Below are 17,343 nucleotides of genomic sequence, written 5' to 3' on the forward strand. Positions count from 1 at the left end.
GTATCATGCAGTGTAAGCCCTATTCTTCTCTATGGGAAGCGTAAGCAATACATTACTTATGGGCGACGATACATAGCAGTGGGAGTGGGAGACTCGATTTTTAGGGAACAGACAGGACAATCTGCCACAAAGACCAAGATCGTTGGATGGTGTGTTGTCTTCCTGGTGGTCAAGTTCTACACATCGTGGATCGGGTTGACAGATTGCTGGGAGGACCCAGCGGACATGGTGCACATTTGCACCAATAACAAAGAGGTAGGTGGAAGGTCTTTAAAATGATTTCAGGGAATTAGGGTGTAAGGTTAGGGCGAGGACCTCCAAAGTAGCATTTTCTGAAGTACTACCTGCACCACATGCCTCACCAGAAAGGCAGCGGGAGGTAAACAAGTGGCTCCGGAGTTGGTGTAGGAAGGAGGGGTTTGGGTTCCTGGAGAACTGGGCGGACTTTGCTGTTGGCTACAGACTCTACTGTAGAGACGGGCAGCATCCCAATGGGAAGGGGCAGCTGTGCTGGGGGAGAAGATGGCTAGAAGGTTAGAGGAGTGTTTAAACTAGAGAAGGGAGGGCAACTAGAGAGATAGAGGGGAAGGGTACTGGTGTATCTTGATGCCACCAGAAGCTAGGGGTGTGACAGCTGTCACCAGAAGTGAACACCCCTGTCACACCCCTAGCTTCGCATTGGTTCACAAGATACAGCAGTACCTTGTGGGCGGCAGGGCTGCAGGGAGGAAGGCGGTAGCGCAGAAGGGAGCCCTTGGCCGGTGGGGACACTCTGCGCTGGCCCTTCAGCATAGAAATGAGAAAGGCTCCCCCAACCCCTGGGCGGGACAGTGAGAGCGGGGCCGCCAATGCTGAAGATATTATGCCGCCAGAGCACTACTGTGATGGCAGCTGACAACAGTGGGGATCGGCAAATGCGAGGCGCCGCAGGACAAGAGCGGAGTCGGCAATAGCAAGATAACAGCAGGACAGGAGCCTCCCATTTGACAGCGGGGCCGGTGCTATACTACGGCGCCAGGGAACTAGTGACTGCGGCAGCAGGGACAGGGCGCTGTGAGTGAAATTTGCACTCGGCCGTGCTAGCCATGCCGACCCCGATGCTCCTGGTGGCTGGCAGGTGTAACTGTGGACACTGCTGTGGCATCTCCCCAGCTGCTCCTCCACTTTCCTTCCCCTGCCGTTAATCTCTCCTGAACGTCCGCTCTTTGGCTGCTGCTGTGGAATCTCCCCTGTTGGTTTGCCACTCTCTGTCCCCTGCTGTCAATCAGCCCAGCCACTCTGCAAATGGCCAATGTGGAAGTGGGGGCGTCACCTGGCTGTCAAGCAGCCTAACCCTGGTGTACACCAACCACTTCCTATGGCGTCAAGGTCCACCAGTACCGAGGGGAAGATAGTGTAGACAGTGACCTGTAATTAAGTAATGGAATTGGGGACGGAGTGGTGGGATGGTTAGTTAGCCAGTTAGAACTGGCAGAATAGTTAGTAGGAAAACATTTAAAATTATTAAAAACTTCTAAAATGTATGGTGATTAATGCTAGAAGTCTGACCAATGAGGTAGACGAACTGGAAGTAATAATGTCTGAGGAAAACAATGACATAGTGAGAATAACGGTGACCTGGTTGGATGAAAACTGTGATTGGGCAGTGAACTTACAGGGTTACAGTCTGTTTAGAAGGGATCGTAAAAACTGGACAGGGGAAGAGTTTTGTCTTTATGTAAAATCATGTATAAAGCCCACATTACAGGAAGATATATGGGAGAGAGTTGAAGATTTGGAGTCTCTGTGGAGGGAAAAACAACAGTAAAATCCTCCTAGGGGTTTTCTATAGATACCAAATATAACAGAAGCAACCGAAAATCTATTACTGAGGCAAATAGATGAAACAGAAACTCACAATGAGGTGATTATTAGGGGGGACTTTAACTTTCCGGATATAAATTGGGAAGCTGAAATCTGTGGATCTAATAAAGGTAACAAATTCCTGTTGATTACTAATTACCTTAGCAAACTTGTACAGGACCCGACTAGGGGGACCGCCATTTTGGACTTAATATTAACTAACAGATTTGAAAGAATAACAGGGGTGCAGGTTGGTGGCACCTAGGAAATGGTAACCATAATATAATACATTTCCACTTGCCTTTCAAGAAAGAGTTTTATAGGGGAGGTACAAAAACACTAAACTTTGGGAAGGCAAAGTTTGACCATCTCACAGATGCCCTTAACCTTATTTAAATGGCAAATGTTTAAAAACATCCCAAAAAACTTACTATCAGCGGTTTATACTTTACAGGAATAAAATGGTTAGGAATGGTAGAAAACCAATATGGCTCAATGAAGATGTAAAGGGGGCAATAAACAACAAAAAAAACCCATTTAGTCTACTAAAACAAGAAGGCAGCGAAGAAGCACTGCCTATAAGGAAAAAAAGAAATCATGTAGAAATCAAAAGCAGCAAATGTGGAGACAGGGAGATTTATTGCCACGGAGAATAAAACTAACCCTAAACTGTTCTTCAGCTATAGAAATAACAAAAAGATTAATACTGAAAGTGTTGGTCCTTTAAAAGCTAATGTAGGAAAAATATTAGGGGTGATGGGGAGAAAGTAAATCTTTTAAATAGCTTTTTTCCCAGTGTATTCACAGAGGAAAATGAAATGTCAGATGAGATCCAGAGTGATAAAGTAAACTCTCCACTAAATGTCACCAATCTAACACATGCAAGAAGTGCAGAGCCGTATAAAAAAAATTAAAATAGACAAATCGCCGGCCTACACCCTCAGATTTTAAGAGAATTGAGTAATGTGATAGACAGACCCTTGTTTCTTAGATCTTAGGACTCTATCGTTACAGGGTCTGTTTCAATGGATTGGCGCATAGATAATGTGCCGATATATAAAAAGCCGTCAAAAGGTGAACCTGGAAACTACAAGCCATTCACCTGTAAAGCAGAGGGATGGTGAGGGAACACTTAGCTAGCCTAAATTAATTCAAGTCTCAAGGTCCAGATCAATTACATCCTAGGATACTAAAGGAAGCAGCGGAGGTAATTGCTGAGCCACTTGCCATAATTTTTGGAAATTCCTGGAAAACAGAAGTCCCAGAAGATTGGAAAAGGGCAAATGTTGTCCCTATATTCAAAAAAGGGAAGAAGGACGATCCAGGAAACTACAGGCCTGTGAGCCTGACTTTTATACTGGGAAAAAATCTTTGAACAAACTATTAAACTGCATGTATGCAAGTACTTGGATGAAAATGGAGTAATTAACCAGAGCCAGCATGGGTTTGTAACAAACAAGTCATGCCAGATGAATCTACTCTCTTTCTATGACAGAATCACTGTCTGGATTGATCAGAGAAATGCGGTGGATATAGTATATTTTGACTGTAAAGCATTTGAAAAAGTATCTCATACCATCCTTATAGAAAAAATGACCAAACATGGGATTGACAAGGCAACTGTTAGGTGGATTCACAACTGGCTGAGTGATCGTACTCAAAGAGTGGTCATAAATGAGAATATATCAAGTGGGGTGCCACAAGGCTTTGTCCTGGGCCCAGTGTTGTTCAACATTTTTATAAATGATCTGAAGGAGGGAATTGATGGAAAACTGATCAAATTTGCTAACGACACAAAGCTAGGAGGGATAGCTAACACTAGGGAAGAGAGAGAGTATTCAAAAAGATCTAGAAAAGCTTGAACAGTGGGCAGTGACTAACAGAATGGTATTAACAAGGAGAAATACAAAGGCCTACATCTGGGCAAGAAAAATGAAAAAAAAACACATACAGAATGGGAGGAATTGGGCTAAGCAGCACATGTGAAAAAGACTTGGGTATACTAATAGATCATAGATGGAACATGAGTCAACAATGTGATGCAGCAGTCAAAAAGGCAAACACAATTCTGGGATGTGTTAAGAGAAGCATAGAGTCTAGATCATGTGAGGTCATTATCCCCCTCTACTCTTCCTTAGTCAGACCTCATCTGGAATACTGGGTCCAGTTCTGGGCACCCAACTTTAAAAAAAGACATAGACAAACTGGAACAAGTTCAAAGAGTTACCAAGATGGTGAGCGGTCTGCAAATCAGGTCCTATGAGGAACGGTTAAAGGATCTGGGAATGTTTAGCTTGCAAAAAAGAAGGCTGGGAGGAGACTTAATAGCCGTCTACAAATATCTGAAGGGCTGTCACAGTGCAGAGGGATCAGCACTATTCTCATCTGCACAAGGAAAGACTAGAAGCAATGGGATGAAACTGAAAGGGAGGAGACACAGATTAGATATTAGAAAAAACTTTCTGACAGTGAGGGAGATCGATGAGTGGAACAGGTTACCACGGGAGGTGGGGAGTTCACCTTCAATGGAAGTATTCAAACAAAGGCTGGACAAGTATCTGTCTGGGATGATGCAGTGTCGTACAGCGAGGACGCACAGTAGCCAGACCAGCAGCAAACTGACACTCTGCCCCATCTTCATTCTGTTCATCCTTAGCAGACATCAAAAGTGAAGCAACTCTGCTTATAGTCCTAATTAATAATGATCTCTCATGTTGTGTCTGCAGCTCCTGTGAAGAGTGCCGTGTTTCCATGGTAACAGATTCCACATGCGCTGATCTGTTGTCATGCTCCATCCCAACTTGCCCCTTCTAGTGCAAATTTGGCAGGTCAGTTAGATGTCCTATTTAACCACACAGTGTGCCATAGTGCTGGCTGCGAGCCCGTGAGCTCCCCCACTGTCCTACATGTGTGACCACTGAAATTATTAGGCCGCTCTCACACAGGTCCTTATAAAAATGCTGTGTTTTTTAATGTTGCTTTTTACGGCGTTGAGAGCAGCGTTTTTGTGAGCGTTTGCATTTTTACTGCATATTTTGAGAAGTAACAACACAGGTAAAGAATGTTGATGACGTCACCATTTTTCCCGCCCGCTGGCGTAGTAACCAGCATTTTACAGTGTTTTAAATTCTTTCTATTTATTTCAATGGCCAAAACATAGCGTTAGAAACACATTGAAACGCTGTAAAATAGAGCATGCAGCGCTCGATTTAGCACATGTTACAAACTCTACGCTAAAGCCTTCGACTGGGAAGCCGCATTGAAATGAAAGGCGGCTAAGTACAGCGTTTAGACTGTAAAAAAATGCATGAGAGTGGCCTTATATAAAAATATTAATAGTTCATGAAAATCCCCCCGTGACATTAAAAACAATTCAGAAAAAGTGGGGAAATTAAATGAAGAAAAGCAGGTAAAAACACTTTTTCTCCAACATTTATGGGGTATCCACAGCTACTCTAACGGCCAGAGAACAATAGCACTAATACAACCGCTAGAAAAAGGAGAGGAGGAGAACAAAGGGACCTGGAGGAGAACAGAGGGACTTGGAGGAGAACAGAGGGACCTGGAGGAGAACAGAGGGACCTGAAAGAGAACAGAGGGACCTGGAGAAGAACAGAGGGACCTGGAGGAGAACAGAGGGTTCTAGAGGAGAACAGAGAGACCTGGAGGAGAAAAGAGGGACCTGAAAGAGAACAGAGGGACCTGGAGGAGAACAGAGGGACCTGGAGGAGAACAGAGGGACCTGGAGAAGAACAGAGGGACCTGGAGGAGAACAGAGGGACCTGGAGGAGAAGAGAGCAATCTGGAGGAGAACAGATGGACCGAGAGCAGGGGTCCCCAACTCCAGTCCTCAGCGACCACCAACAGGTCATGTTTTCAGGATCTTCTATAGCAAGAATACCTGTGACAATGTCTGAGGCATTGACAATAATTACATCACCTGTGCAACACTGAGGAAATCCTGAAAAGATGACCTGTTGGTGGTCCCTGAGGACTGGAGTTGGGGAACACTGACCTGTAGTAGAAGAGAGGGATCTGGAGACGAACAAAGGGGCCTGGAGGATAACAGAGGGACCTGGAGGAGAACAGAGGTACATGGAGGAGGACAGAGGGACCTGGATAAGAACAGGGGGTTCTGGAGGAGAACAGAGGGACCCGGAGGAGAAAAGAGGGACCTGGAGGGGAAAAGAGGGACCTGGAGAAGAACAGAGGGACTTGGAGGGGAAAATAGAGACCTAGAGAAGAACAGAGGGACCAGGAGAAGAACAGAGGGATTTGGAGGAGAACAGAGGGATCTGGAGGAGAACAGAGGGGCCTGGAGGAGAACAGAGGGTTCTGGAGAAGAACAAAGGGACCTGGAGAAGAACAGAGGGACCTGGAGAAGAACAAAGAGACCTGGAGGAGAACAGAGGGACCTGGAGAAGAACAAAGGGACCTGGATTAGAACAGAGGGACCTGGAGGAGAACAAAGGGACCTGGAGGAGAAAAGAGGGACCTGGAGGAGAAAAGAGGGACCTGGAGAAGAACAGAGAGGCCTGGAGGAGAACAGAGGGTTCTGGATGAGAACAGCGGGACCTGGAGAAGAACAGAGGGACCAGGAGAAGAACAGAGGGACCTGGAGGAGAACAGGGGAACCTGGAGAACAGAGGTACCTGAAGGAGAACAGAGGGCAGAGGTCAGTAGTCTGTAGGAGACAGAGGGGTCTGAATGGGACAGAAGTGTCTGGAGGGGATATAGAAGTCTGTGTGTGCGTGTGTGTGTGTGTGGGGGGGAGATTTCTGGAGAGGTTAGAGGAGTCTGGAGAGGACAGAGGAGTCTGGAGAGGATAGAGGGGCCTAGATGGGGTTTGAGAAGTCTGAAGGTTGACAAAAGAGCCTGGAGAGGACAGGAGAGTCTGGAGGAATGGAGGACAGAGGAGCTGGGCAGCAACCTACCTCCCTTTTCCCATAGTGACCACATGCATGTTCAGCTAAGCCCAACACAAGTGATAGAAGGGGATCAGCAGGAATAGATGTGTAGGGTATATGGCTGGCTTAAATATGATGGAAACTACCAAATTTCCAGTTAGAGAACCAGCAAAGGAAAGTGCTGACAATTATAACTTACTCCACTAGATGGCGAAAAATAACCATAAACTGAGGACTAAGCTGGAATTTGAGTTCCAGATCAAACACGGACACTGGCATCAAATAATGCCACCTGTGATATAGTCTTCATTCCAGTGCTAGTGGTCTGTGCCCTCCACAGTCATTGTATGTACCCCGCTGTAGTGCATACAATGTACTTTTGTTACCTTCACCAATTTCCCTTCTATGACGCTCATCGTTTACTAACCTGCTCCTCCATTATCCCTCTGCTACCCATCTTCTCCATCAACCTCCTATTACTAATCACCTCCATTACCTTTCTATTACAGTCTTCCATTAATCATCTATTACTCATCCACTACCTTCGACCTGGAGAAGAACAGAGGGACCTGGAAGAGAACAGAGGGTTCTGGAGGAGAAGAGAGGGACCTGGAGGAGAACAGAGGGACCTGGAGGAGAAAAGAGGGACCTGGAGGAGAAAAGAGGGACCTGGATTAGAACAGAGGGTTCTGGAGGAGAAGAGAGGGACCTGGAGGAGAAAAGAGAGACCTGGAGAAGAAAAGAGGGATCTAGAGGAGAAGAGAGGGATCTGTAGGAGAACAGAGGGACTTAGAGGAGAGCAGAGGGATCTGGAGGAGAACAGAGGGGCCTGGAGGAGAACAGAGGGTTCTGGAGAAGAACAAAGGGACCTGGAGAAGAACAGAGGGACCTGGAGAAGAACAAAGAGACCTGGAGGAGAACAGAGGGACCTGGAGGAGAACAAAGGGACCTGGATTAGAACAGAGGGACCTGGAGGAGAACAAAGGGACCTGGAGGAGAAAAGAGGGACCTCGAGAAGAACAGAGAGGCCTGGAGGAGAACAGAGGGTTCTGGAGGAGAACAGCGGGACCTGGAGAAGAACAGAGGGACCAGGAGAAGAACAGAGGGACCTGGAGGAGAACAGGGGAACCTGGAGAACAGAGGTGCCTGAAGGAGAACAGAGGGCAGAGGACAGTAGTCTGTAGGAGACAGAGGGGTCTGAATCGGACAGAAGTGTCTGGAGGGGATATAGAAGTCTGTGTGTGCGTGTGTGTGTGGGGGGGGGGGGGGAGATTTCTGGAGAGGTTAGAGAAGTCTGGAGAGGACAGAGGAGTCTGGAGAGGATAGAGGGGCCTAGATGGGGTTTGAGAAGTCTGAAGGTTGACAAAAGAGCCTGGAGAGGACAGGAGAGTCTGGAGGAATGGAGGACAGAGGAGCTGGGCAGCAACCTACCTCCCTTTTCCCATAGTGACCACATGCATGTTCAGCTAAGCCCAACACAAGTGATAGAAGGGGATCAGCAGGAATAGATGTGTAGGGTATATGGCTAGCTTAAATATGATGGAAACTACCAAATTTCCAGTTAGAGAACCAGCAAAGGAAAGTGCTGACAATTATAATTTACTCCACTAGATGGCGAAAAATAACCATAAACTGAGGACTAAGCTGGAATTTGAGTTCCAGATCAAACACGGACACTGGCATCAAATAATGCCACCTGTGATATAGTCTTCATTCCAGTGCTAGTGGTCTGTGCCCTCCACAGTCATTGTATGTACCCCGCTGTAGTACATACAATGTACTTTTGTTACCTTCACCAATTTCCCTTCTATGACGCTCCTCGTTTACTAACCTGCTCCTCCATTATCCCTCTGCTACCCATCTTCTCCATCAACCTCCTATTACTAATCACCTCCATTACCTTTCTATTACAGTCTTCCATTAATCATCTATTACTCCTCCACTACCTTCGACCTGGAGAAGAACAGAGGGACCTGGAAGAGAACAGAGGGTTCTGGAGAAGAAGAGAGGGACCTGGAGGAGAACAGAGGGACCTGGAGGAGAAAAGAGGGACCTGGAGGAGAAAAGAGGGACCTGGATTAGAACAGAGGGTTCTGGAGGAGAAGAGAGGGACCTGGAGGAGAAAAGAGAGACCTGGAGAAGAAAAGAGGGACCTAGAGGAGAAGAGAGGAATCTGGAGGAGAACAGAGGGGCCTGGAGGAGAATAGAGCGATCAGGGGGAAAACAGAGGGACCTGGATGAGAACAGAGGAAAGAGGAGGAGAACAGAGGGACCTGGAAGAGAACAGAGGGACCTGGAGGAGAACAGAGGGACCTGGAGGAGAACAGAGGGACCTGGAGGAGAACAGAGGGACCTGGAGGAGAACAGAGGGTTCTGGAGGAGAACAGAGGGATCTGGAGGAGAAAAGAGAGACCCGGAGAAGAACAGAGGGACCTGGAGGAGAAGAGAGCGATCTGGAGGAGAACAAATGGACCTAGAGCAGGGGTCCCCAACTCCAGTCTTTAGCGACCACCAACAGGTCATGTTTTCAGGATTTTCTATAGCAAGAACACCTGTGGCAATGTCTGAGGCACTGACAATAATTACATCACCTGTGCAACACTAAGGAAATCCTGAAAAGATGACCTGTTGGCGGTCCCTGAGGACTGGAGTTGGGAAACACTGACCTAGAGGAGAACAGAGGGGCCTGGAGGAGAACAGAGGGGCCTGGAGGAGAACAGAGGTACCTGGAGGAGAACAGAGGGACATGGATAAGAACAGAGGGTTCTGGAGGAGAACAGAGGGATCCGGAGGAGAAAAGAGGGAGCTGCAGGAGAAAAGAGGGAGCTGGAGGAGAAAAGAGGGACTTGGAGGAGAAAAGAGAGACCTGGAGACGAACAGAGGGACCTGGAGAAGAACAGAAGGACTTGGAGGAGAAAAGAGGGAGCTGGAGGAGAAAAGAGGGACTTGGAGGAGAAAAGAGAGACCTGGAAAGGACAGAGGGGTCTGGAGAGGATAGAGGGGCCTAGATGGGGTTTGAGAAGTCTGAAGGTTGACAAAAGAGCCTGGAGAGGACAGGAGAGTCTAGAGGAATGGAGGACAGAGGAGCTGGGCAGCAACCTACCTCCCTTTTCCCATAGTGACCACATGCATGTTCAGCTAAGCCCAACACAAGGTATAGAAGGGGATCAGCAGGAATAGATGTGTAGGGTATATGGCTAGCTTAAATATGATGGAAACTACCAAATTTCCAGTTAGAGAACCAGCAAAGGAAAGTGCTGACAATTATAACTTACTCCACTAGATGGCGAAAAATAACCATAAACTGAGGACTAAGCTGGAATTTGAGTTCCAGATCAAACACGGACACTGGCATCAAATAATGCCACCTGTGATATAGTCTTCATTCCAGTGCTAGTGGTCTGTGCCCTCCACAGTCATTGTATGTACCCCGCTGTAGTGCATACAATGTACTTTTGTTACCTTCACCAATTTCCCTTCTATGACGCTCCTCGTTTACTAACCTGCTCCTCCATTATCCCTCTGCTACCCATCTTCTCCATCAACCTCCTATTACTAATCACCTCCATTACCTTCCTATTACAGTCTTCCATTAATCATCTATTACTCCTCCACTACCTTCGATTAGAACAGAGGATTCTGGAGAAGAACAGAGGGACTTGGAGGAGAACAGAGGGTTCTGGAGGAGAACAGAGGGACCTGGAGGAGAACAGAGGGACCTGGAGGAGAACAGAGGGGCCTGAAGGAGAACAGAGGGTTCTGGAGAAGAACAGAGGGACCTGGAGAAGAGCAGAGGGACCTGGAGGAGAACAGGGAAACCTGGAGAACAGAAATACCTGGAGGAGAACAGAGGGTTCTGGAGGAGAAAAGAGGGATCTGGAGGAGAACAGAGGGACCTGGATTAGAACAGAGGGTTCTGGAGGAGAAGAGGGACCTGAAGGAGAAAAGAGAGACCTGGGGAAGAACAGAGGGACCAGGAGGAGAAGAAAGCGATCTGGAGGAGAACAGATGGACCTAGAGCAGGGGTCCCAACTCCAGTCCTCAGCGACCACCAACAGGTCATGTTTTCAGGATCTCCTATAGCAAGAACACCTGTGGCAATGTCTGAGGCACTGACAATAATTACATCATCTGTGCAACACTAAGGATTTCCTGAAAAGATGACCTGTTGGCGGTCCCTGAGGACTGGAGTTGGGGAACACTGACCTAGAGGAGAACAGAGGGATCTGGAGGAGAACAGAGGGGCCTGGAGGAGAGCAGAGGGGCCTGGAGGAGAACAGAGGTACCTGGAGGAGAACAGAGGGACCTGGTAAGAACAGAGGGTTGTGGAGGAGAACAGAGGGATCCAGAGGAGAAAAGAGGGAGCTGGAGGAGAAAAGAAAGACCTGGAGGAGAACAGAGGGACCTGGAGAAGAACAGAGGGACTTGGAGGAGAACAGAGGGATCTGGAGGAGAACAGACGGTTCTGGAGAACAACAAAGGGAGGTGGAGAAGAACAGAGGGACCTGGAGAAGAACAGAGGGACCCGGAGGAGAAAAGAGGGACCTGGAGGAGAAAATAAGAGACCTTGAGAAGAACAGAGGGACCTGGAGGAGAAGAGAGCAATCTAGAGAAGAACAGATGGACCTAGAGGAGAAGAGAGGGATCTGGAGGAGAACAGACAGGCCTGGAGGAGAAGAGAGTGATCTGGAGGAGAGCAGATGGACCTAGAGGAGAAGAGGGATCTGGAGGAGAACAGAGAGGCCTGAAGCAGAACAGAGGGGCCTGGAGGAGAACAGAGGGTTCTGGAGGAGAAGAGAGGGGCCTGGAGGAGAACAGAGGGTTCTGGAGAAGAACAAAGGGACCTAGAGAAGAACAGAGGGACCTGGAGAAGAACAGAGGGACCTGGAGGAGAACAGAGAGACCTGGAGAAGAACAAAGAGACCTGGAGGAGAACAGAGGGACCTGGAGGAGAACAAAGGGACCTGGATTAGAACAGAGGGACCTGGAGGAGAACAAAGGGACCTGGAGGAGAAAAGAGGGACCTGGAGGAGAAAAGAAGGACCTGGAGAAGAACAGAGAGGCCTGGAGGAGACCAGAGGGTTCTGGAGGAGAACAGCGGGACCTGGAGAAGAACAGAGGGACCAGGAGAACAACAGAGGGACCTGGAGGAGAACAGGGGAACCTGGAGAACAGAGGTACCTGGAGGAGAACAGAGGGCAGAGGACAGTAGTCTGTAGGAGACAGAGGGGTCTGAATGGGACAGAAGTGTCTGGAGGGGATATAGAAGTCTGTGTGTGTGTGTGGGGGGGGGAGATTTCTTGAGAGGTTAGAGGAGTCTGGAGAGGACAGAGGGGTCTTGAGAGGATAGAGGGGCCTAGATGGGGTTTGAGAAGTCTGAAGGTTGACAAAAGAGCCTGGAGAGGACAGGAGAGTCTGGAGGAATGGAGGACAGAGGAGCTGGGCAGCAACCTACCTCCCTTTTCCCATAGTGACCACATGCATGTTCAGCTAAGCCCAACACAAGTTATAGAAGGGGATCAGCAGGAATTGATGTGTAGGGTATATGGCTAGCTTAGATATGATGGAAACTACCAAATTTCCAGTTAGAGAACCAGCAAAGGAAAGTGCTGACAATTATAACTTACTCCACTAGATGGCGAAAAATAACCATAAACTGAGGACTAAGCTGGAATTTGAGTTCCAGATCAAACACGGACACTGGCATCAAATAATGCCACCTGTGATATAGTCTTCATTCCAGTGCTAGTGGTCTGTGCCCTCCACAGTCATTGTATGTACCCCGCTGTAGTGCATACAATGTACTTTTGTTACCTTCACCAATTTCCCTTCTATGACGCTCCTCGTTTACTAACCTGCTCCTCCATTATCCCTCTGCTACCCATCTTCTCCATCAACCTCCTATTACTAATCACCTCCATTACCTTCCTATTACAGTCTTCCATTAATCATCTATTACTCCTCCACTACCTTCGATTAGAACAGAGGATTCTGGAGAAGAACAGAGGGACTTGGAGGAGAACAGAGGGTTCTGGAGGAGAACAGAGGGACCTGGAGGAGAACAGAGGGACCTGGAGGAGAACAGAGGGGCCTGAAGGAGAACAGAGGGTTCTGGAGAAGAACAGAGGGACCTGGAGAAGAGCAGAGGGACCTGGAGGAGAACAGGGAAACCTGGAGAACAGAAATACCTGGAGGAGAACAGAGGGTTCTGGAGGAGAAAAGAGGGATCTGGAGGAGAACAGAGGGACCTGGATTAGAACAGAGGGTTCTGGAGGAGAAGAGGGACCTGAAGGAGAAAAGAGAGACCTGGGGAAGAACAGAGGGACCAGGAGGAGAAGAAAGCGATCTGGAGGAGAACAGATGGACCTAGAGCAGGGGTCCCAACTCCAGTCCTCAGCGACCACCAACAGGTCATGTTTTCAGGATCTCCTATAGCAAGAACACCTGTGGCAATGTCTGAGGCACTGACAATAATTACATCATCTGTGCAACACTAAGGATTTCCTGAAAAGATGACCTGTTGGCGGTCCCTGAGGACTGGAGTTGGGGAACACTGACCTAGAGGAGAACAGAGGGATCTGGAGGAGAACAGAGGGGCCTGGAGGAGAGCAGAGGGGCCTGGAGGAGAACAGAGGTACCTGGAGGAGAACAGAGGGACCTGGTAAGAACAGAGGGTTGTGGAGGAGAACAGAGGGATCCAGAGGAGAAAAGAGGGAGCTGGAGGAGAAAAGAAAGACCTGGAGGAGAACAGAGGGACCTGGAGAAGAACAGAGGGACTTGGAGGAGAACAGAGGGATCTGGAGGAGAACAGACGGTTCTGGAGAACAGCAAAGGGAGGTGGAGAAGAACAGAGGGACCTGGAGAAGAACAGAGGGACCCGGAGGAGAAAAGAGGGACCTGGAGGAGAAAATAAGAGACCTTGAGAAGAACAGAGGGACCTGGAGGAGAAGAGAGCAATCTAGAGAAGAACAGATGGACCTAGAGGAGAAGAGAGGGATCTGGAGGAGAACAGACAGGCCTGGAGGAGAAGAGAGTGATCTGGAGGAGAGCAGATGGACCTAGAGGAGAAGAGAGGGATCTGGAGGAGAACAGAGAGGCCTGAAGCAGAACAGAGGGGCCTGGAGGAGAACAGAGGGTTCTGGAGGAGAAGAGAGGGGCCTGGAGGAGAACAGAGGGTTCTGGAGAAGAACAAAGGGACCTAGAGAAGAACAGAGGGACCTGGAGAAGAACAGAGGGACCTGGAGGAGAACAGAGAGACCTGGAGAAGAACAAAGAGACCTGGAGGAGAACAGAGGGACCTGGAGGAGAACAAAGGGACCTGGATTAGAACAGAGGGACCTGGAGGAGAACAAAGGGACCTGGAGGAGAAAAGAGGGACCTGGAGGAGAAAAGAAGGACCTGGAGAAGAACAGAGAGGCCTGGAGGAGACCAGAGGGTTCTGGAGGAGAACAGCGGGACCTGGAGAAGAACAGAGGGACCAGGAGAACAACAGAGGGACCTGGAGGAGAACAGGGGAACCTGGAGAACAGAGGTACCTGGAGGAGAACAGAGGGCAGAGGACAGTAGTCTGTAGGAGACAGAGGGGTCTGAATGGGACAGAAGTGTCTGGAGGGGATATAGAAGTCTGTGTGTGTGTGTGGGGGGGGGAGATTTCTTGAGAGGTTAGAGGAGTCTGGAGAGGACAGAGGGGTCTTGAGAGGATAGAGGGGCCTAGATGGGGTTTGAGAAGTCTGAAGGTTGACAAAAGAGCCTGGAGAGGACAGGAGAGTCTGGAGGAATGGAGGACAGAGGAGCTGGGCAGCAACCTACCTCCCTTTTCCCATAGTGACCACATGCATGTTCAGCTAAGCCCAACACAAGTTATAGAAGGGGATCAGCAGGAATTGATGTGTAGGGTATATGGCTAGCTTAGATATGATGGAAACTACCAAATTTCCAGTTAGAGAACCAGCAAAGGAAAGTGCTGACAATTATAACTTACTCCACTAGATGGCGAAAAATAACCATAAACTGAGGACTAAGCTGGAATTTGAGTTCCAGATCAAACACGGACACTGGCATCAAATAATGCCACCTGTGATATAGTCTTCATTCCAGTGCTAGTGGTCTGTGCCCTCCACAGTCATTGTATGTACCCCGCTGTAGTGCATACAATGTACTTTTGTTACCTTCACCAATTTCCCTTCTATGACGCTCCTCGTTTACTAACCTGCTCCTCCATTATCCCTCTGCTACCCATCTTCTCCATCAACCTCCTATTACTAATCACCTCCATTACCTTCCTATTACAGTCTTCCATTAATCATCTATTACTCCTCCACTACCTTCGATTAGAACAGAGGATTCTGGAGAAGAACAGAGGGACTTGGAGGAGAACAGAGGGTTCTGGAGGAGAACAGAGGGACCTGGAGGAGAACAGAGGGACCTGGAGGAGAACAGAGGGGCCTGAAGGAGAACAGAGGGTTCTGGAGAAGAACAGAGGGACCTGGAGAAGAGCAGAGGGACCTGGAGGAGAACAGGGAAACCTGGAGAACAGAAATACCTGGAGGAGAACAGAGGGTTCTGGAGGAGAAAAGAGGGATCTGGAGGAGAACAGAGGGACCTGGATTAGAACAGAGGGTTCTGGAGGAGAAGAGGGACCTGAAGGAGAAAAGAGAGACCTGGGGAAGAACAGAGGGACCAGGAGGAGAAGAAAGCGATCTGGAGGAGAACAGATGGACCTAGAGCAGGGGTCCCAACTCCAGTCCTCAGCGACCACCAACAGGTCATGTTTTCAGGATCTCCTATAGCAAGAACACCTGTGGCAATGTCTGAGGCACTGACAATAATTACATCATCTGTGCAACACTAAGGATTTCCTGAAAAGATGACCTGTTGGCGGTCCCTGAGGACTGGAGTTGGGGAACACTGACCTAGAGGAGAACAGAGGGATCTGGAGGAGAACAGAGGGGCCTGGAGGAGAGCAGAGGGGCCTGGAGGAGAACAGAGGTACCTGGAGGAGAACAGAGGGACCTGGTAAGAACAGAGGGTTGTGGAGGAGAACAGAGGGATCCAGAGGAGAAAAGAGGGAGCTGGAGGAGAAAAGAAAGACCTGGAGGAGAACAGAGGGACCTGGAGAAGAACAGAGGGACTTGGAGGAGAACAGAGGGATCTGGAGGAGAACAGACGGTTCTGGAGAACAACAAAGGGAGGTGGAGAAGAACAGAGGGACCTGGAGAAGAACAGAGGGACCCGGAGGAGAAAAGAGGGACCTGGAGGAGAAAATAAGAGACCTTGAGAAGAACAGAGGGACCTGGAGGAGAAGAGAGCAATCTAGAGAAGAACAGATGGACCTAGAGGAGAAGAGAGGGATCTGGAGGAGAACAGACAGGCCTGGAGGAGAAGAGAGTGATCTGGAGGAGAGCAGATGGACCTAGAGGAGAAGAGAGGGATCTGGAGGAGAACAGAGAGGCCTGAAGCAGAACAGAGGGGCCTGGAGGAGAACAGAGGGTTCTGGAGGAGAAGAGAGGGGCCTGGAGGAGAACAGAGGGTTCTGGAGAAGAACAAAGGGACCTAGAGAAGAACAGAGGGACCTGGAGAAGAACAGAGGGACCTGGAGGAGAACAGAGAGACCTGGAGAAGAACAAAGAGACCTGGAGGAGAACAGAGGGACCTGGAGGAGAACAAAGGGACCTGGATTAGAACAGAGGGACCTGGAGGAGAACAAAGGGACCTGGAGGAGAAAAGAGGGACCTGGAGGAGAAAAGAAGGACCTGGAGAAGAACAGAGAGGCCTGGAGGAGACCAGAGGGTTCTGGAGGAGAACAGCGGGACCTGGAGAAGAACAGAGGGACCAGGAGAACAACAGAGGGACCTGGAGGAGAACAGGGGAACCTGGAGAACAGAGGTACCTGGAGGAGAACAGAGGGCAGAGGACAGTAGTCTGTAGGAGACAGAGGGGTCTGAATGGGACAGAAGTGTCTGGAGGGGATATAGAAGTCTGTGTGTGTGTGTGGGGGGGGGGGAGATTTCTTGAGAGGTTAGAGGAGTCTGGAGAGGACAGAGGGGTCTTGAGAGGATAGAGGGGCCTAGATGGGGTTTGAGAAGTCTGAAGGTTGACAAAAGAGCCTGGAGAGGACAGGAGAGTCTGGAGGAATGGAGGACAGAGGAGCTGGGCAGCAACCTACCTCCCTTTTCCCATAGTGACCACATGCATGTTCAGCTAAGCCCAACACAAGTTATAGAAGGGGATCAGCAGGAATTGATGTGTAGGGTATATGGCTAGCTTAGATATGATGGAAACTACCAAATTTCCAGTTAGAGAACCAGCAAAGGAAAGTGCTGACAATTATAACTTACTCCACTAGATGGCGAAAAATAACCATAAACTGAGGACTAAGCTGGAATTTGAGTTCCAGATCAAACACAGACACTGGCATCAAATAATGCCACCTGTGATATAGTCTTCATTCCAGTGCTAGTGGTCTGTGCCCTCCACAGTCATTGTATGTACCCCGCTGTAGTGCATACAATGTACTTTTGTTACCTTCACCAATTTCCCTTCTATGACGCTCATCGTTTACTAACCTGCTCCTCCATTATCCCTCTGCTACCCA

This window comes from Eleutherodactylus coqui, chromosome 8 (genome assembly GCF_035609145.1).
Source record: "Eleutherodactylus coqui strain aEleCoq1 chromosome 8, aEleCoq1.hap1, whole genome shotgun sequence".
NCBI classification, from domain to species: domain Eukaryota; kingdom Metazoa; phylum Chordata; class Amphibia; order Anura; family Eleutherodactylidae; genus Eleutherodactylus; species Eleutherodactylus coqui.